This window comes from Grus americana, chromosome 3 (genome assembly GCF_028858705.1).
Source record: "Grus americana isolate bGruAme1 chromosome 3, bGruAme1.mat, whole genome shotgun sequence".
In the NCBI taxonomy this organism is placed as follows: domain Eukaryota; kingdom Metazoa; phylum Chordata; class Aves; order Gruiformes; family Gruidae; genus Grus; species Grus americana.
The window spans coordinates 75803779-75831066 of NC_072854.1; the positions used below are offsets into that span (position 1 = coordinate 75803779).

The following is a 27288-nucleotide window of genomic DNA, read 5'->3' on the forward strand; positions in this document are numbered from 1 at the left end:
GATTCACTAGACATAAGTCTCTGGATGAAGGAATGCTAACAAACTAGGAAAATAGTATATAGGGCAAAATATTTGATCCTATATCATGCTCTCTTCCTCTGATGACAGTGTTTGTAAAAAAATTTTTATAAGATAGTAGGCTTTGCCCACTACTGATAGTTTTAAAATTCTATGTGCTGCTTTACCTGAGGTGGCTGTAATTCCTTGCTCTACTTACAAGAGCTCAGTACTAAGAACACGTTGGGTGGCAAATACCGCATCCTTTCTTATGGTCCACTGTAATCACTGAGCAGACAAAATAATCCATCTTCACTGAATACCAAGCTTTTATTTATTTTTTTTAAGCATCTAATATGAACTATCAGGACAACTGAATGGGATTTCAGTTCTGCAATGTGCTGACCTATACCCCTGAGCACTCTCAGAAGCCATGTATTCAAAGGGAACTGATGATGTTATAGATTTTATACGGCACAGCCTGACTTGATTTTTAGACTAATTTTCAGATTAAATGCATCTACCTGCAGTATCTAAAAAGGTAAGAAATCTTAAGTTTTGCAAGTTAAGTTTAAACTAAACTGGAAAAAAAACCCCAAAACAACATTGCAGTGGCACACTGTTGTTTTCACAAACTGATTCTGATCAAATAAATGTTCCCAATGCTAATTGCTAACAGACACTCTAAGATATTACTTCACTTTTCCTGTTATTCACTAGGCTGAGGAAGATTATTTTAATAGGTTTAACTTTATTATTATTTTATTAATTTTCATCTGTCTCTTATTTCCCTTAGTTAATTTACAAAATAGTTGTCACCTTTGCCTTTGTAATTATATAAATACTCTGAAGCTACATATATTATCTTCATTCTTAGGTAGTAAGCCAGTCATTCCCACTCTTTCCAATATTACTCACTCCTGCTTCACAGAAAAATAGTTAAGGATAGCTACGCTCAAATAGCAGAAAAGTGATTTTAACTTGCTGGATGTGCTGCTGATCAGAAATAAAACTAATGAAAACCTAAATATTATATTAGTTATACATTAACCTTGTATGTAACCTATACATACAATATGGCCAAACTTCCCAAGGTTTCAGCATGGAGCTCAGAAGCATGAACTATGGGATACTACATCCTTCCTCTTAATAATTTATACTCAATGTTCATTTTCCTGGGAATAAACTGGTAAATTGGTAAACATTATGAGTTTCTGACTAACATTTTCATTTAAAGTTTCTACATGTCTCCTTAAAATCTCTCCATAATCTCATTGCCTACCTTTTTTTTTTCTCCTTAACATCAAGCTTTCCTTAACTGTGCCCTATTGCCACTAGTTACACAGAACAGTCTCCCCCTCATATTTCCGATGACCATAGTCTCCCCCAATCAATCAATTCTTTCCTTATCTATACATGAGTTCAAAAGGTAATTAGGATAAGTAGAAGGCAAAAACACTATCAATGCCTAGTAAATAAAAGTGCAGCTTCAAACTCTGGCTCAGAAAAATCCTAAGGTGCAGGGAAAGACTGACGAATAATACATCACTGAATGTCTGCCTTGTTCTCACATCCTTCCAAAGTGATGTTCAGCTGCAGTCTGTCCTGAAAACAGAAAACCCTCTCAGAAAGGGGCAGAACTGACAACATAACTAGAGTGGAGTAAGAGACCAAAAAAAAGGGACTACAATGGGATATTGGGAAGAGTACTCCCAAAGTGCTCACTAACTTCTGAAGATACTATCAAACTTTACTAGACACAAAACACTTGCAAATTTGGGCTGCTGTTATGTTCTCAAAATATTTTCCATTAGCTCTTGTAAGACAGCCAAACAAGGAAGACAGTATGAATATACTTATTTTATCAAGACATTACATACATGGCCTATGTCATCATTCTCAGTCAGATCATAAATTCGTAGAAGCAAGAACTGAACCTTCCAGGTAGGTTAAGAACATAGAAATGTTTGTCTTAATATCCAACCCCTTCTCTTTTCATCTGTTGCTTATTAAAAGAGAACAAACAAGCCTTGGCAGAGGTTACCCAGAGAGGTTGTGGAAACTCCATTCTTTAAGATTATCAAGACCTGATTGGACTCAAGATCTGAGCAACCTAGTCTGAATTGACTGACAACTGTCTTTTGACCAGGAGTTTGGACTACATGACCTTGTGAGGCCCCTTCCAATCTGAATTATCCTACAATTGTATGAAACAGGTACTTCACAGAAAATGTGTCTCGAGTGCCTTTATTTTCTCTTTTCAAGATTTGTAACATAATCTTAAAAAAAGAAAAAACCATCAACCCACTCAGTATCACTAGTTATCGTTTGCATATAATATAATAATATTGCCAAGGAGGTGGGTCACAGGTATGTCTTATTCTTTAAGTTTATAGATAATTTCAAACATATTAATAATTTTAAATTATTAATGCAAATTATTAGTGTACATGATAAATGCAAATAATTTCTGATGGGAAAAAAGCAAGCTCTGCCGTTAAATTATTTTTGAGATCACCATTGAAAAATTTATAAATCCCTTTGTTCTGATGCCATACAAAGTATGCTTTAAAACATTTTAAATCCAGAAGACCAGCAAAAGCCAATCCACAGTGTGTTGGTTTTGGCTGGTTAATTTTCTTCATAATAGCTAGCTGTGTTTTGGATTTGTGCTAGAAAGTGTTGATAACACAAGGTTGTTTCAGTTGCTGCTGAGCAGCGCTTACACAGAGCGAAGGCTTTTTCTGCTTCTCACACTGCCCCACCAGCGGGTAGGCTGGGGGTGCACAAGGAGCTGGGAGGTGACACAGCCAGGACAGCTGACCAAAGGGATATTCCATACTGTATGTCGTCATGCTCAGCATATAAGGGACTGGGGGAGGAAGGGACATTCAGAGTGATGGCATTTGCTCTTCCCAAGTAACCGTTACACATGACCGAGCCCTGCTTTCCTGGAGATGCCTGAACATCTACCTGCTGATGTGAAGTGGTGAATGAAACCCTTGTTTTGCTTTGCATGCACGGATTTTGCTTTACCTATTAAACTGTCTTTATCTCAAGCCACGAGTTTTCTCACTTTCACTCTTCTGATTCTCTCCCCCATCCCACCACGGGGGACTGAGTGATTGGCTGCAGTCTGCTTAGTTGCCAGCTTGGGTTAAACCACAACACAGAGTTACCCTCTGTAGTTGAATAAAGCATTACAAATCTAAAACAGCAAACCCAAACCTCAATTATTATGTGGTACATCAAAAAGACTCATTCATAAGTGTTTTCACTTTCAGATCTGAAATACTTTTAGCCTTTCTTTCAAAGGTTAAGTTAAAAGAGAAGAAAAAAGGAAAAATTAAAAAAAAATTCTCACTTTGCCACTTACTTTAAGGTTGAAAACCAAAGACAGACAGTAAATTAATAGTGAAAAGAAAAAAAAAAAAGCATGCCCAGGACAGAGCAACAAAGCAACAAAATTATCCTGTTTAACAGCACGTTACCCTAAAGTAAAACATGTGTTAAGAAAAACAAGAACAGATAAAGTGCTAGCGCTGTTTTATCAGATATGCTCTATTGAAATTGAGGATGGAAATCTCTGTTATAATTCAGTGTTCAATTCTGCAGGTCGAGAATCTTATTAAACTCCCTTAGTGGTCATTTCTTCTCCTCTCTCCCACCAAATCTCCAAACTATGGATACAAAACTCTTTCCAGAACTCTGCAAATTAGAGGACATCTCTCCAAATTGCTCTAAAAGGATTTTAAATAGCTTTTATTAATACACAGAAAATTTATCAAAGAAAACAACTACTGTAACATAAAGAGTACTGTGATTTTCCATCAGGCAATAGAATTTTCTGCATTTTTATCATATGAATTATTTCAATTTGTAAATATAAAGACAAAATGAGCAACAGATAGTAATTTTAGAGAGGATTGCAACATGCTGGAATCCTTCAAAAAAAGACCAAAGTGGCTTTAAAAGTTCTAATATCACATTTAAGAGGACAACTACAAAAATGTTCAAGCACGTTTTTTGGCAAACACATGATGGCAGAAGGAAACTTTGTCAGCCCTATGAGACAATTTGGCCAGTATCTTCTTAAGAGTGCATGTTAGTCATTTATGTAAAAAAGAATCTTGAATGAAAATCATCTATTAATGCACAGTGAATACACTCCAAAAACCTACATTGGTATTTACAATAATCACAAAACTAAATTATTATTTGCAAATGAAGTTTTAACTATTCAGAATAGTTCAAAACTCTTAAAATCTCTTTTCTTCCCCTTTTTTAAACTCTTAAATCTATGCTACATTATTTTCTATATATAACATTGAGACTGTCAGAAATTATATCCCAGCATTAAATCCTGTGGTATATATTCTTGTTCTTAATAAGTTAGAAGAGACAGGCAACTGTGCTATGAATTAAAGTCTTTTCTATCTGAAACAATCTGAATAACTCTCAATTCAATGCCTGTTAGATGAAGTATCCGCACCACAAAAGCGACCACACATCTGGGTTAAATGGTACACTCAGAGCTGTAGTTTTCTAAAGAGAGCTCTACAGGTGCAACTCAGGTATGCAAAGGAGTTGAAATTGTTAGCAAGAGAGAAGCAGAGAATCAGAAGATAAAAGACTAGAGAATGGGGATCCAGGATCCAGGGAGAAGAGCAATACAGGGTCATCAATACGGCAGAAATTAATAAGGAGAGACAGAAAATGTGTGTGAGAGGAAGACTGAAGAGTCACCTATCAATTGCAAATACTGCAATGGGGAAGGTGGAAAGATACTAGAAAACATTCAAGAAACAGGGAGGAGGGAAAAAGGAGAAAGTAAGTGTTAAACCAAAAGGACAATGAACTGCTTAAGAAAATTCAGAGGTTATATGCTGACACAAAAAGTAAAGCAAGAAACATCTACTGATGTCTAAGGTCATTAAGAGCTACAGTTAGCTTTAAACATTTCTCTGCTTACTCTGAGTATGGGTGGAAGGCTGTCCCAGAAGTAGCTCTTGTCTGCTGCAACAGGAATGTTTCTGTCCTATAGCACAATCAATGAAAATCAATTGGCTGATAATTGCTTTGCATCAAATTGAGTTATGGAGGACTACATGGCTCAAAGGGTTGGAAATGAGATGTGGAGCCTTTCACCTCTAGGTCACTGCTACAAACACAATGCCAGTCAATAAAGACTAAGAGTTGTTACTGTTATGTTAGTGAAAAAAATTATTTTAAGCTCTACTAAAACACACCTTTACTGCTTTATAACCTCAGACCTTTGTTTTGCCAATCCCTGAACAAAGCTGGATGAAGTTCCCAATACTTCTCATGTAACCTTTGTGCTGCCTGTGATTACAATCTACGTAATTATTTTTCAAGAATACTGTTCTTATCCTTTCAATAGATTACAATCCAAACATTCAGATTACTTTTGAAACCAGTTTCAAAAATTAGAGGCTGCAAGTAAGATGTAAAGTATATATCAAGACCTCAAAATTATGTATAGTATTTCTTCTTTTAGACAGGATCACAAATACTAAAAACACCGAATTTTTGAGCATTTTCTTGGATTCTCACACACGCACACAGCCCCAAACCCATCACCAAACCAAAACATCACTAAGTTGTGCTTCTCTGTTGTAATATAAAATCAAAAGGGAGATAATACAACCTTTTGAAGACACTGATATTAAGTGCAGGTTTTTGTTGATCAGTGACTAGGCTTTGTTTTCATTTCAACTTAATTTATGCATGTGCTCCTGTTTGCTAGTTGATTCATGGTTTGAACAGATCTTCTGACTGAATTATAACACTAGCTGAAAAATGGAAATGTATTTGGATAGCTTTCATGTGGTAGACTAACCTTTGCTGTCCAATAATGCACTGTTTTAAGTCAAGAAAGTTTAAAATGACATGCTCCCATACATTATATACTATCACCACCGCAAAGTCAATACCGACTCTGTTTTGGCGGATGGGGGCTACAGACGAGAATTCGCTGTTGTAAGGTTGACCCACGTAGGCAGCTAAGCCCCATACAGCTGCTAATTCTTCTCCAGCAGGATGGGGAAGAGAATCAGAAGAGCAAAATTTAGAAGACTCATAGGTTGAGATACAGATAGTTTAATAAGTAAAAACACCCAAACAAACCCCAAAACCCAAAGGAAAAACAAAACCAAGTGATGCAAAAAACCCTCCCAAATGGTCACCACCAGACAGTCGATGCCCAGAGTCCCTGAGCAAAGGCAACCCTGGCCTAAAATAATTTTAATAGTAGCATGAGTCAGTAACCTCTAATACAGAAGTAATCAGGAAAAATTGATAATTATCTCCACAGAAGAAAATAAATATTGATGGAGGCAACCAGAATAAAGCCTATTATAAAGTTTCTCTTCAGCTTGTTATCCTCTAGGCCACAGCAGAAAATAGTTTAAGAACAAAAACTTGTTAGCTGTTTTCTCCTCTCTCACTAATCAGATGAGTGAAACATTGCTCACAACCTCAAAGATTTCTAAACCTCTACAACAAATCCCCAGAGCCTACGCCAAAGGGTAGCTTCTCTGCCCACCCACACTGCCTTGGACCTGTAGCATAACATTTCCTCAGAAATGTGAAAAGCATTTCTTTAGGTAGTTTTACATCTTTGAAGATTACAATTGCTGCAAGTAGAGTGTGAATTCTGTTTTTGACAGATAAAAGATAACTGGTTTTGATTGGAAAGTAAAGCCTGGACAATACCTCTGATACAACTGCCACCTAAACCTTCATGCCACAGACTTGAAGCCACTTATCTGGTGGTGGTACTCTTTTTCTGTTACTAAAATGCACCCTCTTTTAAAAGATCTAAGTTTTGTTTCCAATTATATTCAGGACACTTATTATCATTATTTATGGAGTTTCTGATTCCAGATTCTAATTTTATTTTGAAATTAAACATTCCCCTAATTTGGAGCTCAATTCATTTTCTCAGTAAGATTAGAATAATTATAATGCTTTTTTTCCCACCACTAATCTTTCTTTTTACAATTTATTATTCTAAGAATTGCACAGAAGTTAAATACCTTTACAAGGGCCATGGCTAAATATAGGGGTGGGAAAAAAGGCTGCAACAAGTATCACAGAAAAAAACTGATTTGTTTCTTTCTATTTCCCTTTTCCTGCCTTTCTATTGCCCTCTTCCTGCATTGAAGAATGCACACCCCCTCCTCTGGATGGCCAGGCACTTCCTTCAATAGCAAACCAAAGAAATACACTAGCGTTTGTTCCATCCTTCAGTACACCTAGCTTTACTCAGGTATACCAAATATCTGTTCTCTACAAAGCAAAACAGCATGCTTAGTATTTTCAGCATTGCAGACCAACCATAATAAAGGACCTCTTTATAAAAAGCAGTCTGTCTATAGCATCATGCTACAAACACTCTGATTAATATACCACATTATGAAGTTGCCACTCTCCCCACTACTGCAGCAGGAGATTGTCATCTTGGTTATGACATGAGGAACTGAGCTAATTAAAAAAAAGAAAAAGAAACTTGTAAAAACTTTTTCTCAAAGACATCATCACTGTCTCAGTGCAGTTTATATAGCACAGTCATAAGCTCCTTAAAATTGAGAGAGCACAGATCATCCTTTGGCTAACAAGCAGCACAAGGAACAATGGCAATATCTTAAGCAGGTACCTTCTATCATGAATCACAAACCAAGGAGCCTCACCCTCCATTCAAGAAGGAACAATCCTCACAGCTCAGTAAAATTTTGTAAGCAATACTGAGCTCAAAAATACTCAATAGTTTAAAAAATGACTGTACAACTATGGTAGTAGCACACCGATACTAGTTTTAATTCAGTTAGAGAAAGAATAAGAGTCCTCATTTTATACAATAATATAGTGATTAGAGCACTCATCTGAAAGCAGGAGTGCTGATTTCCAGGCCACAGTCACCCTGAAGCTACAACTTCTTTCTAGGAAAAAGCTCTAAGCTGCAGAGAGGACCAAGAGGGGGGTTCTTCCACTCTGGGTCATTGTGCACACAAAGCGATCACAGCCTACAAATCCTACCAATCTCAGCACTTACTGAAGCTGTCTCTATTGCCTCATGAATCTTGTATTGCCACAAAAGGTCCCAGCTCCAATGGTAGGGATTGCCAGTTTCCCTGTCCTAGCTTGGCTAGGAGCTTGGAATACATGTATGGAAGCAAAGAATTGTACACACAGTGTCTGTGCTCTCTAACCACCCACCGCCTGTGTAAAAGGTTGGTACCACAAGGTGTGTTCTGAATTGAAATTGATGCTAAGTAAATTAGGTGTGCCCAGGAAGCCCAATTATTCCAGGAACTTAGGTGGAGGTAAGGTACCTTCCAAAATGTATCCAATTTACAATCCACCTCCTCCATACACAAAATTTAAGATTTCCCACTTATAGTAAGGTGTTGTACATCTTGGAAATACGATTACTGGTGAGTGTTTTCTATTCTTAAGACTTTCTCATTGCCACAAATAATAATGCTATAGGTCTGTAATACAGGTTCATCATAGATAATCTTCAAATTAATGCAGGAAATAAATACTGCTTTATGATTCTTGACCAGGCAACTTGAATTAAAGATGTTGCAACTTACAGTACTTTAAAAACATTGGTCTAATTCCTCACTATACTTGAAAGCTCAATCTTTTACACTTATTTACTAACATTTTTTCCTCTAACAGACTAACTACTGAAATCATTTTTCAGCAAGCTTTGAAACAGTTTGTCATGATTTTTTAAACATATTTTTAGTTGGCATAAACCAGTTTGATTTCAGCTTGATTTATAATGTAGGTTTCATTGTGTGTTATTTTTCTGCAGCAGCTCTTAAAAAGCCGTTTCCATTCACAGGTACATTGCAAAGAACAAAAAACTTATACATGAAAAGTAATGTGCCACTGTAATTTGAAAATATTCATCTCATTCACATTCCACTAAAAGATTTATAACATGTCTAAAACAGGAATTGATGAATTCATCAGCGTCTGGGACATTTTGATCATAATCAATAACATAATTTTTCCCTTTAAATGGGATTTCAATTAAACTACATTTTTTCAGAGTAATTTTATTTTTATCATAAGAATAGTTTCTGTGCAGACTAACAGCATTAACTCATTCGATACCAGGTGCTATGTTGTAAAGGATGATAACCTACAGAGCCAAACAGTGATAATATTATACTTAATGGAAGATATATAAAATTCATTGTGCTGTTTCATAGGTTAAATATTAAAAAGTAAAACATTCCTTAGATAAGTAACTACAAGCATAAAGATCAAGCATCATTACACAAGTTTAGAAGTCCATTATTCAACAATAAAGAATCTAAGGACAGCAACAGAATATCAACATAAGGAAGACAGGCTGGCCTGGCTCCTAGAAATTCACTTTTGAGCTTTCTCTTAGCTCTCAAGAAAACTCAGGGCAAGACATTTGAGTAGCTTCCACAGAAAGTTAGCTGTAAAAGACATCTTGGAAGACTCTGCCAGGAGCATCAGAAAGGGAGCAGACAGACCATCACCAGTCTCTCATCAGATGATGTTAAATGACACCATCAGAACTTAAAATTAGTTTTATCTCTTTGGAAGCTGGTGCTTACTAGGCTAGGGAGTTGCTGTAGGGAGTTAAAGCAGGGAATGTTTTAAAGGAAAAATTATTTTTAATACTATATAGCAAGAAATTGTAGATATAAGAAATAGAAACCAAATGTAATAGTCTGGAATAAGATGAATGGACAAGCATATATGAAGCCATGCTAAACCAGAGAGTTTTGTGGTCCATTGAACAAATACTCCTGTTGTAGGAAGTAAATTAAATCAAGTGGTGTGATCTGATTATCTTCAAGGATTATTTGTCATGGGCAAACTACTGGTTCAGGTAGGAACAGACTGTTACCCTTCAACTAAGTGGCAGTTATTGATCTTTGCTGGCACAGCCTCATTGTTACATGGCTTCACTGTTACAGAGAGGCTGCTAGCTTAATGTCTGTCAGTCTGGGAAACAAAAGTAGTCCTTACTTAGGAAAGATAAAGGAAGGTAATTTCAGGGTCTTTCATCTTTTCCAGAGCTGTACTGCTCAGAAGTCAGAATATGTATTTTCTTTGTCTACGGCAATTAACTAAATCTTGAACATCACACAGCTTTTATGGATGGATAATATGTATACCCAGATACAGGGAAAAAATTCTGGCACTACTGGTATCAATGGAAATACATCTTAACCCAGAATCATCATGCAGCACCAGGACACAGCCTTCAGAGCAAGGAAAGGAGAGGAGGGAGGGGAGGGAAAACTACAGGTAACTATTTGAAGCCCTTAGAGTTTTGGTGTCACTTCTGAGAACTTTCTTAATGGAATGGAGAAACAAAAGCAGAGAATTTTAAGAGAAAAAAAATAAGTTTCTGTAGCTTTAAGAACAGACAAAAGCCTTATGATCTTGTCCAGGGAACTGCTTTACATAAATCTTCACAAAGTCTCTGAGAGGCAGTATCCAGGACAGAAACCACAATAATTATAGCTACTTCTCAAGCTCAAGTATCCAGCTTGTTTTGAGGCAAATCTCAAGACAAATACATCAAAACTATAAATAAGAGAACTATATTAGATGCATGCAAAAATAGGACTACAGAAGCCCAGGAACAAGCACATGGTGCCACTGCTTCTCACTTTTGTCAAAAAATATTTGCAAGTTTCACCATTCTCCACATAATTTGAAAACTGAAAGTTACAACTTGGTAGTAGTCTTGGAAATTTCACTCAATTCAGCCTGGGGGTGGGAGGATGCTGTATTTCCCCTTTACACTATCTCAGCTGAAGAATCAATCAGCTTCTGTTTGTTTACATTTGGAAGTGGTCCTGAGAAGCTTCATCATATAGGAAAACCCCCTTTCCATGGTAAACAGCCAAATAGGTTTGAATCCAGTCATGAATCATCATTGCAGAATGGTAAACACACAAATGTAGGTCAATTAAAATAGAGAGAAATCTTGTTTTGATATATGGCTCCCTTAGCAGAGATGATGAATTCCTGCGATGCACTGTTCTGAATAGCCTCCATCATTATTTTACACATCCACCTAGGCTCTTTGGTGCTGTGAATTGAAGTCCCAGCTGGGAGACCCAAATGTATAACGACATTCTAGTGAGTTTCTGAGGCTCAGTAAATCTGGCAGGGGAGTCGGGCTGCTGGGCCAGGAATGACAGGAGATGCCCTACAGGGAGCCACGCACCGTGAGTCATCCCGCACTGCCACCCCGGGCACACGCGGTTGACTCCAGGAGAAGAGCTGACAGGCAGCAGCCATGGTTTCAGATGTTTCAGTTCCTTCTCTCCCAGCAGGTGTCACTGCAAGGTAGCAATGCTACAAAACCTTCAAGTAACACATATAAAAGCAACGGGGGGGTTTCCCCCAAATGACAAAAAAACCCCATAAACTAATTATGTCGAACTTGAATAATCTGCAGAAATCAGCTCTGTGAGGAGAGGGTGTGGAAAACTGTTAGTTGTGTATCATTTCCACTTCCACACAGCTCATTTTCATCTTATAAATTGTTACACCTCTGGAAGAGATGTCTTCAATGAAGTGGTTAATTTCATGCAAAGACTCAGCACTCCCTTCTTAACAGTAATGTATACAGATGGCCATATACCAAGCTCTATCCATCTATTTCAAATTGTTATAAAATGGCAGTTGAATTCTATTCTTTGGAAAGAAAAAATACATTTATAATAAATATGGCACCCACAACAAAGTGTTCTAGTTCTGAAAAAAAAAACAAACCCCCGACCAAAACCAAAAACCAAACAAACCAAAACCCACCAAACACAACAGAACAAGAAAATTAATTTTCATTTCAAAAGCAGTCTCCATGCAGACTCTGACTACCTCACCACCCAGCTATTCTGCAGGCATTCAGACACTTCACCGTAATGTCCCAAAAATCAATAGCAATTTATTCTCTCATTGGACCCCAAGCAAGAAAAGTAAATAATACTGTCACCTCCAGTCTGCCTTCAGAATGTGGTCACAAAACAGTCTTGCTACTATCCTACAAACCTACAGAGCTCTTTATCTATGCTGGCTTTGCAGATTGTGTTGGCTTTCATATGTTGCAAGACAGCAACACAAAGGGGTCAAGTTCCCGTTCTCCAACCAGCCAGATCGTCGAGTCGGAATTAAGAGAAAGGCTTGGTATCTGTCTTACTTCAGTTTCACCTATGTTGATTTTATTGGAGAGAAAAAGAAAAGAAAAAAAAAGGCTATATTAGAATTTTGTTTTCCTATGCAATGAAAGGGAAATCCAAGACGAAAAAAGACAGGTTGGAACTTCAAACTTTTGCAACATTTAAAGGTATTTGTTAAATTCATTTCTTAAAAATAGGTTTTAAAATTCATATTCCTTATAATGTTACTGACCATATGTCAGAATATTCAAAATAAGCCAGAATATTCAAACAGATTTTCTTAAAATCATCATCGTTTGTAACCAATATTAAGAAATCAATTCCTGTCTCATTACATGCCAGCCAGTATCTCTCAAGTGCTCATAGCATGAGACATAATATCATCACAGGGACTTTCATGAAGTTTCAAACACATTGAAATTGTTAGATATGAAGATAGGCTCAGTTAACAGCTGGTGACCCTGTGTATGTGTGTAAAATCGACTCTTTTCAGGGAGTAGTATTTAAATGTGCTTGTATCTTTGCATATTTAATTGTCTCCACTAATGGATGCTGTGTAAGCCTGTACAGCAGTGAAATTCTCACCACCACCCCCCAACACCAATTGTGTTTCTTTCTAGAAATATCGATTTCCATGGATTCATATATAACAAGTCCAGGATGTATCACTAGTTCATACAGGCATCAAGTCCTGATTTGAAGGAGTCCATTTCTTCCATGACAATTTGTATCAGTGAGTACAAAGACAAGGTACGTGCTGAATGCAAAGCAGGGACTGTATCGTTAAAAGAAGAAAGTTTACCTTCTATTCCTCCAGTTTTCAACATGGACAGTAACTTCATGAAGTAATTTGCTACTCTAAAATGATAAATTGCTGAAACTTAAAAGCACAATAAAAATCTCTAAATTTAATGGGCCTCATAAGAATTCTCATTACCAGCCAGGCCAAAATTGTGATTTTTTTTTTTTTCAGTAGGGGATAACTAGTAATCGAAATGGGAAATTTTATAAGATTTTAGGTTAATATCTTCAGAAAAAGAAAAATCTGAGTGGATTTTACATGGCTACTTGAGAACAAATGAGGAGATATAACGACTGTTTATTCACACAAGTTTATATATTCACTTGTCTAATCAAAGGGTATTCTGAACCAATGTTAGCAAGCAACTCTGGTAAAACATTAGAAGATTAATGTATTTATTATTTTAGAATTCAGGTGCAAAATGTGGAAAACTTAATAACCACTAACGTGAAAGAAAAGCAACAAAATAAACTGAATTTTATATTGAGTCATAAACTGAATGAAAAGGGAAAAAGGCTACCAAGATTTAATTCTTGTATGATAGTCACATAATCCACGAGGTGCTGTGGATAAGAGATGCCTGGAAAGAATGCAGAACTGGAAACAGAAATGAAGCCACAGGGCTTCCTTTTACTGTGAAACACAGCCACAATGAATGGGAAGTCTGCTACTGTGAGAACCAACAGTCAGGGTAGAGCAAAGAAAGCCTAAATAGTAGTTTATTTTTCAATTATTTAATTAAAATCTTTAAAATTTGTAGAGCTTTTTAATGAATATTTAAATAAGCACATAGGCATCTGAAATCAGACTGTTTGCATTTGACTGTCATCAGAACCTATGCTGGACACTCATTCAATCCTATGCAGACTCTTACTAGCCACTTATAAAAAAAACTCAGAAGAAAAAAAAAGATTAAAGACAAAAATCTCACAAGTTAAACAGCATATGAATCAAAAAAGCAACAGTGAAAATCAGGAGTGATGCTCAACTGTTCCATTTGAATCCCTCAAGAAATGTATTTCATTTAATTTACTACTTATTCATCTTACATCTGGTATTCTCTGTAGGTGTCAGTGAATGCAGTGCTAACTACATCTAGTACTGGGAACACAAAGTAGAAATTTTTGAGTCATGCTTAAATCATTCCAGAAATTCTTCTGTGGCTTTGAAGTATCTCCCAGTAAAGCTCTGACAAGTAAGATAAGCTTTAACACTTTCAAGAATAGTTCTATTGTGCTTAAAGGAATGACCCTATGGAGCTCTAGGATTCAAGGGGTCTTTAGGTAATAGAAGGCACAGAACCGTGAACATCAGATCAACGAGTACTACAGTGTCTGGCTAATACTGTTAGTCCTGTACCAGCAAAACGCTAAGAACTTAAGCCAAAATTCCATAAAGCATTTATGCACAAAGTCTTTTTCAGGACCAAGTTTACAAAACATCTGGAATCCAAATCTGCTCTTCTATAAATCACAGGCATGTCCAGGAGCGATAACTCCGTACCATGACTAAAGGACTCACTCAGATCCTTGGGAAGTCACCTGGAGTTTTGCCACTGGCTTCACTGAGCATCATCAGATCAGAAAGCAGACAAGATGTGTTAATTCATACACAAAGAGGAATACCCTAAGATTGCTTAACACAGCTGTGATAGCATATAAGGCTTTTCAAAGTTGCTAAGCAAGCTTCAAAGTACTTATGTAAGTGAAGGAGATCTAAGTGTCTAAAACAGACCCTCAAAAAGTCACTCCAACCACACCTCTACAGTCACCAGCTTAGTATTCATTTAAAATTCTTGTACAGATGCCAAGTATTTGTAGAAAGTAAGATTCAGATATAACCCTGAATAATGTGTCCTATTTGTAGCCCTTACCAGCACACACAAGCCAGAGTTTCAGAGTTGCTCTCAAGGAGTATCTGTCTTCTGCAGTTGCTTCACTTTGCTTACACCCACCTCCTGGTACTCATCTGGTCTCAATGGGAGCCAGTTCAATGAGCTAAACCAGCCAAAACTAGCACAAAGGGGAAAACATGAACACTTTGTCAGTTTAGCTCTCCGAATCAGCTCAACACTGAAGGAGGCAAGTGAGAGTACTGGCACATGACAGAGGTTGGAAGAGATGATTTAGCTTTTTTTAGTTTTGCCTACCCATTTTAACAAATTAATTATACTGTGAAACTGTAACCTAACTGTATAGAGGGCCAAAACAATTAACATGAATGCTCAGTCATCCTAATACATCAGCTACTGACACTGCTAAGTGAAATTAGATGTTTCTTTGTTTTTAATAAGAAAAAGTTAACATGTGTAAACTAACTTATAATTAAAAACTGGAGAGATATTTAAAAAATTTGCTCACCAGTATCATGGTAAAAGCAACAGATTAGCCATCACATGTTATAAACTTACCTAATTTCTACTTTTCACAGCAAAAATCAGAGTAAATATATTAAGGGACCTTTGCATTGATAGCTGTGTTTAAGTAAGAGTTAGGAACAAATATTATTTTGGTGCTTGTATTTTTTTATATATATATATTGCAAAATCCAGTACAAGCTCAAATCCAAGTGTTCCTCCTTACACTTACAGAAGTAGATAAGCACACAATGTATGAATGTTACTACCTTACCAAAGCTTCTCCTTATAAAAAGTCTTAAATTTAAATCACTGCTGAGAACACTTCATTTTACCTACCTGTCCAGTAAAAGATATGTCATATTAAATAATTTATTCAGCCATTTCCTGATCTAATCATGTACTTGAAATGTGGGAAGAAATTAGCACCTGATGTTTGGAAGAAATGTGACTGAAGCAATATTAGTTTAATATTTTGCCGTATTTATTTTATCTGCTTGCCATTTCCTCTCCTTGCTGTAGATACACAGTAAGTGGAAGAACAAGCAAGGATGAGAGATCAAGGCAAAACAAGAGGGAAGAAAGAAAAGGTTGCCTGCATTTTTAGTTTTGGCATGCCAATTCCACCACTTCATAATCGTATCTTTCCTTCAAGAAGAAAACAAAAGACTGAGAATTCAAATTATCTGCTAAACCCCAGCACTGCCATTTTCAAGAGAAAGTTGTCACTACAACTTCCAAAATCAAGTCTCCTAATTAATTTTCTAAAAATATTACATTGCATTTTTCTCTGTCTTCTGATCTTTTTATAGAGGCTTGTCTACTCCAGCATACATATGTGTGTGTGTGTATTTCTAATAATTACCATCCCCTCTCCAAAATTCTTTGAAAAAGGATAATTTGGGGCTTTTGCTGTTGTTAAGAGTTCTCATTCCATACATGTTCAGACAGGAATTTCTGTCATCATAAGGCTGTGTGAGCCCTAGCCTAGAGCCTACTGTTTAGAAGGAACTAATTAGAGTTAACAAGAATATTTACTAAGTTTGTGATGAACTAAACCCTTCCCTTCTAACCAAATCTTCACTAATTGCTTCAACTACTAATAGCTACCCAGAACAAATTAAGAAGGTGATTTATTCTAATCACCACTTTGCCAATACTGCCAATAAGGTTACTGCTAGGACGCTAACGTGGCCATTTTTCTTTAGGATGTAAACAGAAAATGTTAACTAACTTTACATCTTTTAGATAACCAGTTTTGATTGCTAATCAGTTTAGGCCAGATTAATATTTGAAATCTAAACCCAAATAATTTTAGAAGACACTACTTTGCACTGCTATAAAAAGTGAAATTGACTGTATAGGACAGCATGCTTGCTTCTAGTCTTTCCTGACTCTTTTCTTGAAATCTTGGTATATGAACTTACTTCCAAACATGATCTTATCAGAGCACAGGTGCATGAGAAAATATTACATAATGGGGAAGTCTGAAAATATAGGGTAAAATTGTCAAGGGAAAACAGCATTTTATCACAAATTTGAGCATGCAATGAGATTCTTAAAAATGCAATACATTTTAAAAGCTCTACATTTTCATAATCCTGGATTAACTAGAATAACTTGTCACAAGTTTGGAAATGCATTAGTTTTAAGGCCAATATTCCAAAACCAACAGACTCAGTTGACCAGCTGAGGTCCCCTCAGCTAGCTGCATATACATACAGAGAAACCAAAAGCTTCTACTTGTACTTCTGACACTATCGGTTTACATCCTTCTGAACAGCGCTTCAGACTTCACAATACACCTCTAGTCCTTTAAAACTATTTTTCTCCTGAAGTTTGACACAGAGCTCCATAAAAGTTCTAGTAACAGAACAAAACAATAGTTCACAGCCAAAATTCTTACAGTAAAAAAATTCAAGTGTTGTACAATAAAAAAGCAAATGTCAAACCCAACTGCTCATGCATAATTCCATTCCTTCCTCATAACAACACAAAATTTATAATTTTTTTTTAGTAGAAACCTATGATTTGATACCAACAGTGATTTTTCTGAAAAAGAAACAGCAAATTTAAAGTTTACCTTTAAACATGGCTATGTTATAAACTTATTCAGTTAAAACAACATTAACATATAATGATGGCTAATTTTAATGTACTATTTGGTTTTGGTATACTCTTATACCAAATGTTATTGCAGCTAAATGAGAATTTTCAACATTTTTCATCCTTTTTGGACCTCTGACAGAAGCTCATATTTGAATAGTTCCAGCATTTCCCTCACTGAAATCAATATGACTACTGAAGAATAGCAAGCAGGTGTGTCAATTGTTAGCTGGATTTGAAAGAGTACAAGCTTATGATAAGTTATTTTTCAGCCTGTTGGCATAAAAAAACCCTCAAAAACATTCAAACATTTAATTTTAAGGTTCTTCTCAAATCTACTGACTATCAATGAAACGTATGACACAAAAGAAATGTGCCATTCTGCACGCATAGAAAACCATATAATGAAAACAAACATGACCAAATAAAGATCTACCATTAAACAAATAGTTACATACAGAAGAAGGAAACAAAATCTACAAGCCAATGGATTCTCTAGCTGGACAATTCCTTCTCTCCTGCCATCATCTCAGAGAAATATTTTTAAGAGTACTCCCGTAACACTGAGATGGGAGAGTTGTCTCTGTGAGCCTCACAGTCAGCCGGAAGCTACCTGCCTCCTTAGGAGGGCAGCAGAGATGAATGTGTGCCAGCTCTACAACTATTGTAGTTCAGTCTAACATATCATGCCAAAATCAACTTTTACTGTTTTAAATGAAATCTCAGGCTCTAAATGTTAAACAACCTAACTAGCTGAAGCTTACGTAACAGTTTTCTGCTACAACAGGGAAATAACTCTTGCAGTGCATTAGGTTTTTTAAATTCTGTTCTCCTCTTATCTAACTAGTACTATTGGTAAAAGAAAACTAGTATTGTTTCTAGTTAGCTGCCAGTTGCTGAATGGGATTTATTTATACAAAGACTAAACCATCAAAACTGCCTTTACTAGGATAATATTCCCCATCGCATAAAAGTGGAATAAAAAGTTTTACTCTAGGAAATCAGGCTTGTAAGTAATGGCAAGTCAACCGAAATATCCCTTCGTATCACAAATGCATGTATGTAACAAGCCTTGGTTTAGTTTAATGATTACAAATTCTCTCATTGAGTACGATACCTCATCTCCAGAGGTGTTTTTCATATGCAAAAGTGTTTTCATAATAGGCCACAGAATATAAAAAGGCATTTTTTTTAAACACTACTCAGGCACTTCAAAAACTGTCCTTTCTTCTCTATAGCAAATGGCAGAATGCAACAACCATGCATGGCAGAAAGATGCAAAGTTTTCTAACCTTATAGAGGTGGAAATGCATTCCAATATTTTCTTAAGTTCACCATGCTAGGTGATATTTCAGGTTTTCATCATATTTTCATAATTTTTTGAAAAAGTTTTCCAAATTAACACTGTACCTATACTGCTCTCAATAAAAGCAGTGTGTGGAGGAGAGGAATGAATCAATGAAGTGACCATTTCTAAGATAGTCCTTTTGGTGCAGAGAAATATAAAACTAGATGCTTGGATGAGATACATGATTTGTATTTATTGAGCACACAGCTACAGCTTAAGACAATACTTTCCTGCAGCTATTTAGTTTCTCTTTGCTGAACATCATTACACAATGGTTGGCAGAGGGGATGCATTTTTGTGCCTTCCCTTCCCCTAGATTTCCTTCTGGAGTCAATACGCCTGCAGAATCCCTTCTTTTTGCCCTTCATAACTCTTGCCATCTTCAACTCCAGTTAGGATTCTGTTTTCCTAACATCACCCTTGCATGTCTGGACAGTGTCTCTATTCCTTCCGGGTCACCTGCCCCTGCTTCCAGCTCTTGCATGATTCCTTTTTATTTTAGTGTTTTATCAGGAGCTCCTTGTTAACCCATGCTACGTTTCCTGCACATCAGAATGGACCACTCGAACTCAGAGGAAATAATCCTCCAGGTGATGCCCAGCAGTGGACTGGAGCAGCTGAGGAAAGCCTCTCAATATGCTCCTTGGTCTGCTGACTATGCTTGAGGGCAGTTGCCTCTGGCAGTATATTGTTGATGGTTGCATGCAGTAACTTCTGAAGTGCCACAGTAAAGTTGGCCAGATCTTATCTATCAGAGCTTGAAGAGGAGTCCAAAACCACAGCTGGAGATAACAGCAAATTTGTTATTTTGCACCAAAATGGACTAGCATGTAGTTTGTTACAATTAGACAAATCAACAGTAATGAAAGCAGTTGGGGAGTCTTAAGCTTTACAAATATTTTGCACATTATTACAACACCTTGTAATAACAAATGAATTATATTAGAATTTACTCAACCTAAAAACAAATTCAAACTAAGCCAGACAACAGCTTGTAAAAAGAACAAATGTACATGTTGAAAATACAAAAGTGGAATTGTATAGAAGTATTTTCATATATCACTTTACTGAAACAAAATTTTAATACAGTGAAAAGCCTAAGTAGTACTCAAGATTGAAATGCTAAGGTGCCTCACTAATACCACAAAGGGAAACTTTTTTTTAAAAAAAGTGCTTGTCTATTTGAACTACTGTTGATTTATGCCTTAGAAGAGAAAATTTCAGCATGTTTGTAACTAGAGAAGTAATTTGGACTTAACAGAAAATTAATATAGCTTTTGAGAACCAGAAGCTATATTATACTATAAAACCAGACAGAATAGAAATCCCAGCAAGGCTGATAAAATAACTGCTCACTCTGAAAGGATGTATAAACTACTCCACCTTAAATTATCAAAATTTAAGTAGCTTAAGAAGAGAGCTGCTGCAGTAAAATCACAGCTTCATTCCCAGCATAACTGTAAGAATGATAATTTATAGTCAACAGCCATTATAAGTAACATTAACGCACATCAAGTGAAACATTCTGTTTCTTATGAGGGAACTAAACAGAATTTGTACAAACTTGCACTGCTAAGACGGTTACTGCCTAGCATCTCACTGCTGCAGGTGAGGCTGCATATGCTAAACAAAACATAGTACTGAATACACAAACTCTTCAGTTATACTTTTTGGTGACGAGTAATAAACTAGCCAAATCCTGGTTGAATACTAAAGATCATTATGCTTTTAAATTAAGTCATTAAGTGACCAATGAATAAACATAATTGAGAGAGATGGACATATTGCTAAATATTAATAAAGATATGATGAATCTCATTTTGAACAGTCTTTTCAAAGGTAATATTCTAGTGACAAACATTCACTATTAGATCTTTACAATTTCAGCAACAAATTTTGTATATTTCATCAATTCTGGAATTCTTAATGCACTTACAAAACAATTTTAGCTTAGTTGATCTATTGCTAAAACATTACTGGTTTTGAAAATAATTGGGGATTTTTTGTTACCTACTATATTGCTATAGAGAACATTTTTAACTTGTAGCATATTATCTGCATAAACAACAGCTGCAATATCACAAACTTGCCATTTTCTTTTCCAGTGAAATAGAAATGAAGCCATAAAGGTTAACTTCACAGAAAAGTATTAGCTGACTGCATTAAAGCACAAAGACAGGAGACAGTTATTTATGGAACACTGTTCACTATTATCCTTTTCAAATTCTACAGGGCGGCTAAACACTGATGCATTCCCAAGTCACCTTTTCCCCCCTTTAGTGTTAACAAGTAGGAGTATGTTTTTGATGCTTCCAATTTGTCAAGATAGGTGAATTGAATGGTTTTACAGAGTACACTATTCCAACTCCTTCAGGGGCTATAAAACCACATTAAACTCAGCTTGTTATTAATAATTCATGGCAACTTCCTTAGTTCAGTACAGGGGCATCACTCTTATTGAAAGAACTTAACAGGAAAGTCAGATAAACAGTGTTACCATCAAAATGAGAAGAAGCCTACCATGAACCTGGGGACACAGAAATCCCTAAAGAATTTCAATTCTTATAATTGCCAGGGTAAATCCAACATTCTACACCTCTTTCTAAAAAGCGTTATTAATTTAACAGATGAGTAAAACCAACAAATTCCTTCTAGCTACTGAAATTTGGCTTATCTGCATATTTGAAGTGTCAGATTTCCACACATTTAGCTATACTGGAAAAGTATTCATGCTCTCATTACTCTGAAATAGACCCCTTTAACAAAAATATTTTATTTCAATTAAGGATTAAACGAAGTATATCCCATTAAACCTATCTATGATGCAAAAATATTATGATTTGGAATTGGAACACTTTTTACTACAGTAAAAAATACATATTACTAAAGCAGTTACAATTGACACCAATTACTGTATGTATAATAAAGAACACAAGACTTCATTCTTCATGGTCATGGAATAGATGGCTCATACAGAATTATGTCACATATTACTAACATGTTTGACTACAATGCACATGACCTTAACTAGATGGACAGATTCAGAAAAAAAAATGGCATACGGTATAAGCACATTAAGGTAGGGATTAGACATCCAAACTACATTTTTCTAATTTGCTCAGTGGAGCAAAATTAGCTTTCATGCATCAGCAAAACCCTATGGAAAAAACAGGTTTATACTTACATAGTTAATTCTGGAGTAGAAGGAAACCAAGTCCACATCAAAAGCTTAGTCTGTTCTCTGAGTAAAATATGACCCATATATTAAAAACTTTTAGTCATATGAAAATTAGAAATTCATCTTTGGTTCTTTTACATAACAAGAGAAAATACTTTTAGTGTTTTAACTGCCTTCCCCCTCCAAACCACATTTTTTTAATCTGTTACTACACTAATGTTGGATTTAACTTGTATGAGTGATAATGTTCCTTAATATAGGTTTTATGCCATCTTTTACACAGGTGTTAAGAAATGAAGAAAGATGTCCTTGCACCCAGCCTTGCACCAGCTGGCTAAGACAGAACCCTAATCCAAAGTATGAAGACAATTGTCTATGTACACTCAGCTTTACGACAATCCACATCTATGTGTGTAGTGGGGTTTTTTTGGGTTGCGTTTTTTTGGGGTTTTTTTGGGGGGCGGGAGGGGGGTGAGTAGTACAAATATTTGTCATTGAGATTTGATTTTTTTGTTATTGTTGTTCTTTTGGTACAAAGCTTATCTCCTGGGCTTTGAAGGCAAACATTTAGAATAGTCAATAGTCTCCTATCTTCCCCACACCTGTAGACAAGAAAAAAAAATAAAGAAAAAGATGTTCTGCTTGAAGGATTGAGAGGAGACAAATCAATATTACTTGTCATTTCTCAAAAGCATTGTACTCGCACTCATTTGGACAATTTAATTCTCTAAGAAAGGGTAAAAACCAAGAAAAACCTTAATTTAAAGGAAAAAGGAAAAGTAGACAAACTTTTAACTAGTAACTTAAAATACTGAATTTCAGAAGCACCTATTACTGAAATACTCTTTTTACCTAGTAGAGTTTGAGAAACAGACAAAATTCCCAAGTACATGTCATCAATATTGTAGGTCCTTCATACAGCATAAGAGACTGCACCTTCTTGGTCACCTATTTGAGTTCCAGAAGTACTTTAATTTTTTTTAACATGAGATTTTTCATAAAAAAGCTGGACTTCACAGATAGCAAAATGCAGAACTCTAAATGACATTTGATTCAAAAGAAAAACTGAGATCTGTCTGCTATGCATGAATTATAGCTGATTAATATCTTCGTATGAGGTTACTCTCATAAGAAGCTATACTCCTATGCTGCCACAAAAGGATGGCAGAGCCGTTGCTTATATAAAAATCTGGTAGATACACACCTTTGAGAATCAAAATGCTCAACATTACTGATTTCATGTAAAATGTCAGATCCTGGCAGTCCTCCACATGAAGCTCAAACTCACCCAGACCATCACTTCATTCAAATAATGGGAATGAACAGCCACAGTGGCTACACAGCCTGTGGAAGGGTGCTGGAAATAGGAAAAAGCAGGAAGGAGAAAGTTTATTTTTCTAAATAGCATCACTATCAAAGCAGTATGAATGGTTTTTAAGTAAAAGGAAAGCTGAAAAGCACCAGGAAGGGAAACAGGTCACCACCTCCAGCCAAGAGGAGGATAAAGGGTAGAACTCTCCTTCCCAAGTTCTCCGTATTTCACCACACAGAAGTACGGATCAGGAGGAACACACCTTTAGCAGCAGCACTTGGAGAGTAAAAGTTCCTCCCTTCTGCTTTTCTCCTCCAGCAAGCAGTTTCAACTCATGCCCACCTCTATGCTTCAATAGGCTTTGGTCTGGCCTTCCTCATCTATCATCTGTATGACTTTTTGGAGAAGTAATGATAATATTTAAAAATGTGGTATTAAGAAATAAGGTATTAGTGAGTGGCTTGCTGTAACTTGCAGTCAGTGTCCAGCACACGTAAAGGCTAAAAGAGCAAAGGCCTGATCAGAGGTATGTGGGACTAAGTGTTTTATTGTTACACTTTTGACGTACAAGAATAAAGGAGACTGTCTTTATTGCCTGTATCATCATTCCACAGACACATTATCTATATACTTGTAGAGGCAAATTTTAGATAAATCAGTTCTGATTATGTTGGAGAAAACAAGGAGGGTCAGACTTTTGGGTACTCATTCTGCAGCATCTACACAATACCTATTTCCTGGTGCTTGTTGTTCACTCCCTGTCCACTAATGTATTAGCCCAGGAAAGTTGCTCTCCCTGACATAAATCCCAAGGACAAACAGAATTTCATTAGTGCCTTATGGTCAAAACAGTTGACAAGCCTTCTCAAAAAGTCACTTATTTCTCCCATCTCACAGTTGATGTCTAAATGCAGCTGGAAACCAATAAAAGTGACCTACACTCTCCTTCTCAAGAAATGCGCATTGTATTATTTGACTATGCCATCACTGTTGAATTAAAGTCTAATTCTCTACTAATGACATGCAGCAAGTCGATATGCACAACAGTTTCGTGTAGATAAAATGAACAAAGAAAATAAACATTTCTTGATTTTGTATCTTAACCCCTCCATTTGCACAAATGGCAAAGTAAATCAAAATTCTTCCTGTGCACACAATCCTTTGTCCTCAAAGGACTGCCTAATCATATTAATGTCTAGGAATAAAATAAGATTTCAAAAGCTGTATTCACATGAAATCAACTATCTGATTTTTTTGTATGTGGCAATTGCATCCTAAATTGGTTTACAGCTGGCTGTCTGTTTTCTCTTAGTTCAGGAAACGTATTATATGAAGAGTTCCAAAATAACACATTTGAAATTAAATGGGAATTGATACTGAATACTCATTCCATAGAATGACATGCAAGGATGTGTTTGGTCCTTACCAGAATTACAGCAATAGCTCCTCTATAACCCATGGAAAGTGCTTAATTTTTTTCAATTTTAGTTACATTATAAAAAAAATGCTGATTTCTTAAGATTGAAAAATCAGGAATGGAAAACGTATGTTGGAACTAGTGTCACTGTCAGATGAAACAGGGAAATGCCAGGCTTTCAGAAGTGGAATGCACCATAAGAAACATTTTAAGTCTGTCGGTGAATACAAGTAATATCATAAACGAGTTATTTACTAGTATTTGAGTACTACTTGTCATTTTGAATGTAAAACCCTACACAAGTGAGAAGAAAAAAATTAAATTCTAAACGTGTTCGTGACATGTCATGAAACAGCCTACTCACTTCTATGCAAGTTACATGTCCTTCAGTCAGGATACTATCTGGCTAAAACCTCAAAATCTCTGCAAAAGTGTAAGTATGTGAACATACAGCATGTATTCACTGATTTGATACAATGTTAGATTAACTGTATGGTGTTAAATACAATTTTAAAGCATCTGACCCTTACCTTTTAAATGTGCAATTATTTTTATCTTCATATAAAGAAAAATAGTAAATTTAATCCAGAGATTAATTCAGACATGCAGTTTCATAACACCTAAGCAGAGCTGCACACACACCACAGTAAAATCAACTTGTGTTAAGTATATATAACTCAATAATCCTCAAGTACAAATGAGAGAATAAAGTTACAGATCGAAGTAGTTGGCTGAATTCAGACAGCACAGGTAAACTGTCAGAGCAGTGTTGGGATCAGCTGCGTAACTCCCATCGATTTTAGTACAGGTTACTCCAGTCTTGTATTTATTTGCAGAACAAGTAAGGCAACACAAATGGCTCCTAAAGCACTTCCTCTAAGCTTCAGATGTTTAAGGAGATTGATGTGGCCAAAGCACCATGCTATGCTTTAAAAAATTGAGTTTTAATGTTATTTCAGAGCAACGTTTGGTACTTTTATAAGGCTGTAATGCATTTTCATTTTACCTGTACTGAAAAAAAAAAAAAGAACGGAGAACAGCAGGAAAGCAGCTATTCTAAGAAAGGAAGGCATAAAACATAAACATAATGCAAAAAAAAAAACCACAAATGAAGAAACTCTTCTTTTCCTTTATTAGAAATATGGGAAACAGATTGTGCTCATCTTGCTTGAGGCCAAGAGCCTCGTTGTGTGGAATTCAGCCAGGCTTCGCCACACAGCTCACTAAGGAGTTTTGCTGTGTTAAAGAGTAAGCCAGATGGGATATTTGCTTCCAACAAGATAATTCTAATGGAAATTGTTAAAAGTACTGTAAAATAAACTTTTCAGCTTCATCTGCTATTTTATTGTGTACAATGAGGGCAAGTAGAATGAAAAGTAGACTATATAAAAAACCCTAGAAAATCCAAAAAATTAATCATTAACCAATTTTAGAATTTATATGCCTCAGAACCCCATCTGCTTAAATAAAGCACACACCAGACTAAAGCTAGATCTATTACAATAGTAGAGTTAGTAACAATAAAATACCTTAAAATTATGTAAAGTGAGTCAAAATACTGAACTCAAAGGTCAGCCTGTAGCTTCATACAGCTTGAAGGAAAAATATGTAGCATGTCAACAGACTGCTACACCCAGAGCCTGTAAGACCATAACAGACACAGCCTTTTTGTTCAAGACCATTAAGACAACATCTCATGTTCTTAAAAGACCTCGTATTTTCCAGATGAGCTATAAAAGACAAAGAAAAAAGGCAATTAGGTATACTTCAAGTTCTTGATGTCTTCTTGTAAATCTGACTGAGAATTTCTGAAGTCTTGTGCCCTAACTGTGCTAGACCAAAATGAAAGTTTTGGGTTCTTTTGGTTTTTTTCATTTGTTTGTTTGGGGTTTTTCATCAGTATCTTAGACTGTAGACCCTGAAAACTGTTCCTGGTAATAAATAGCTTTTCAACATAGGCTACAACCATTTGGTCACAACAACAAATTGTTCTTACAGGAAAGAAAAGGTAATAAAGGCAATATTTTGTAAACAAAACATCTTAGATCCATACTGAGCCTATTACTTCTGAGAAAGAGGGTTGATTATCATACAGAGACAAGCTCATGCTTCAGTTATCCCCATCTAGTTTGCCAAGCAGAGCTATGTACTACTAAAACCTTACTGTTAAGATGGGCTATATATTTTTTTTTTTAACCTTGCTCTCTCAGACTAAAGACTGCTCTAAGCTCCCTTTTCTACTGCAGGAACTGGCCTATACCAGACTTAGACATTCTAAACAGTCTTTGACTTTGCCCTGCCATGTTTCTTCAATCAGAGAGCAGACTGGAATGATAATTGATATGATTGGATAAAGGAAAATCAATTTTTTTCAACATTTAGTTTCAGTAATCTGATTATGAAGCTTTTAGTAATAGTGTAATTACTTTGAAGTTCTGAACATATGTTTCCACTGAGAGTATTCCACAGAGGACACTGTATCAGAAAAGGGAAGAAATGCAAACATAAATGTACCAAAAATATTTCAGCTCATCAAAAAAATTAAAATTGGAAGGATAAC

At 36.0% G+C, this 27288-nt stretch overlaps 1 protein-coding gene and 1 long non-coding RNA gene across 4 annotated transcripts in view; both read right to left on the bottom strand.

Moving 5' to 3' along the window:
• The window catches only part of LOC129204553 (E3 ubiquitin-protein ligase parkin-like), a 405002-nt gene that overhangs the window by 362661 nt on the left and 15053 nt on the right, over positions 1 to 27288 (bottom strand). The window lies entirely within an intron of this gene.
• LOC129205342 (uncharacterized) lies at positions 8680 to 26956 on the bottom strand. Of its 3 annotated transcripts, none has more exons than XR_008576696.1 (3): positions 23204 to 26956; positions 14885 to 22601; positions 8680 to 12240 (listed from the first exon to the last, which is right to left on the bottom strand). It is a non-coding gene; the product is annotated as an uncharacterized LOC129205342 (long non-coding RNA). The 3 variants fall into 3 exon arrangements; XR_008576697.1 differs by having other exon boundaries at positions 14885 to 15023; positions 22006 to 26956; XR_008576698.1 differs by having other exon boundaries at positions 14885 to 19603; positions 22006 to 26956.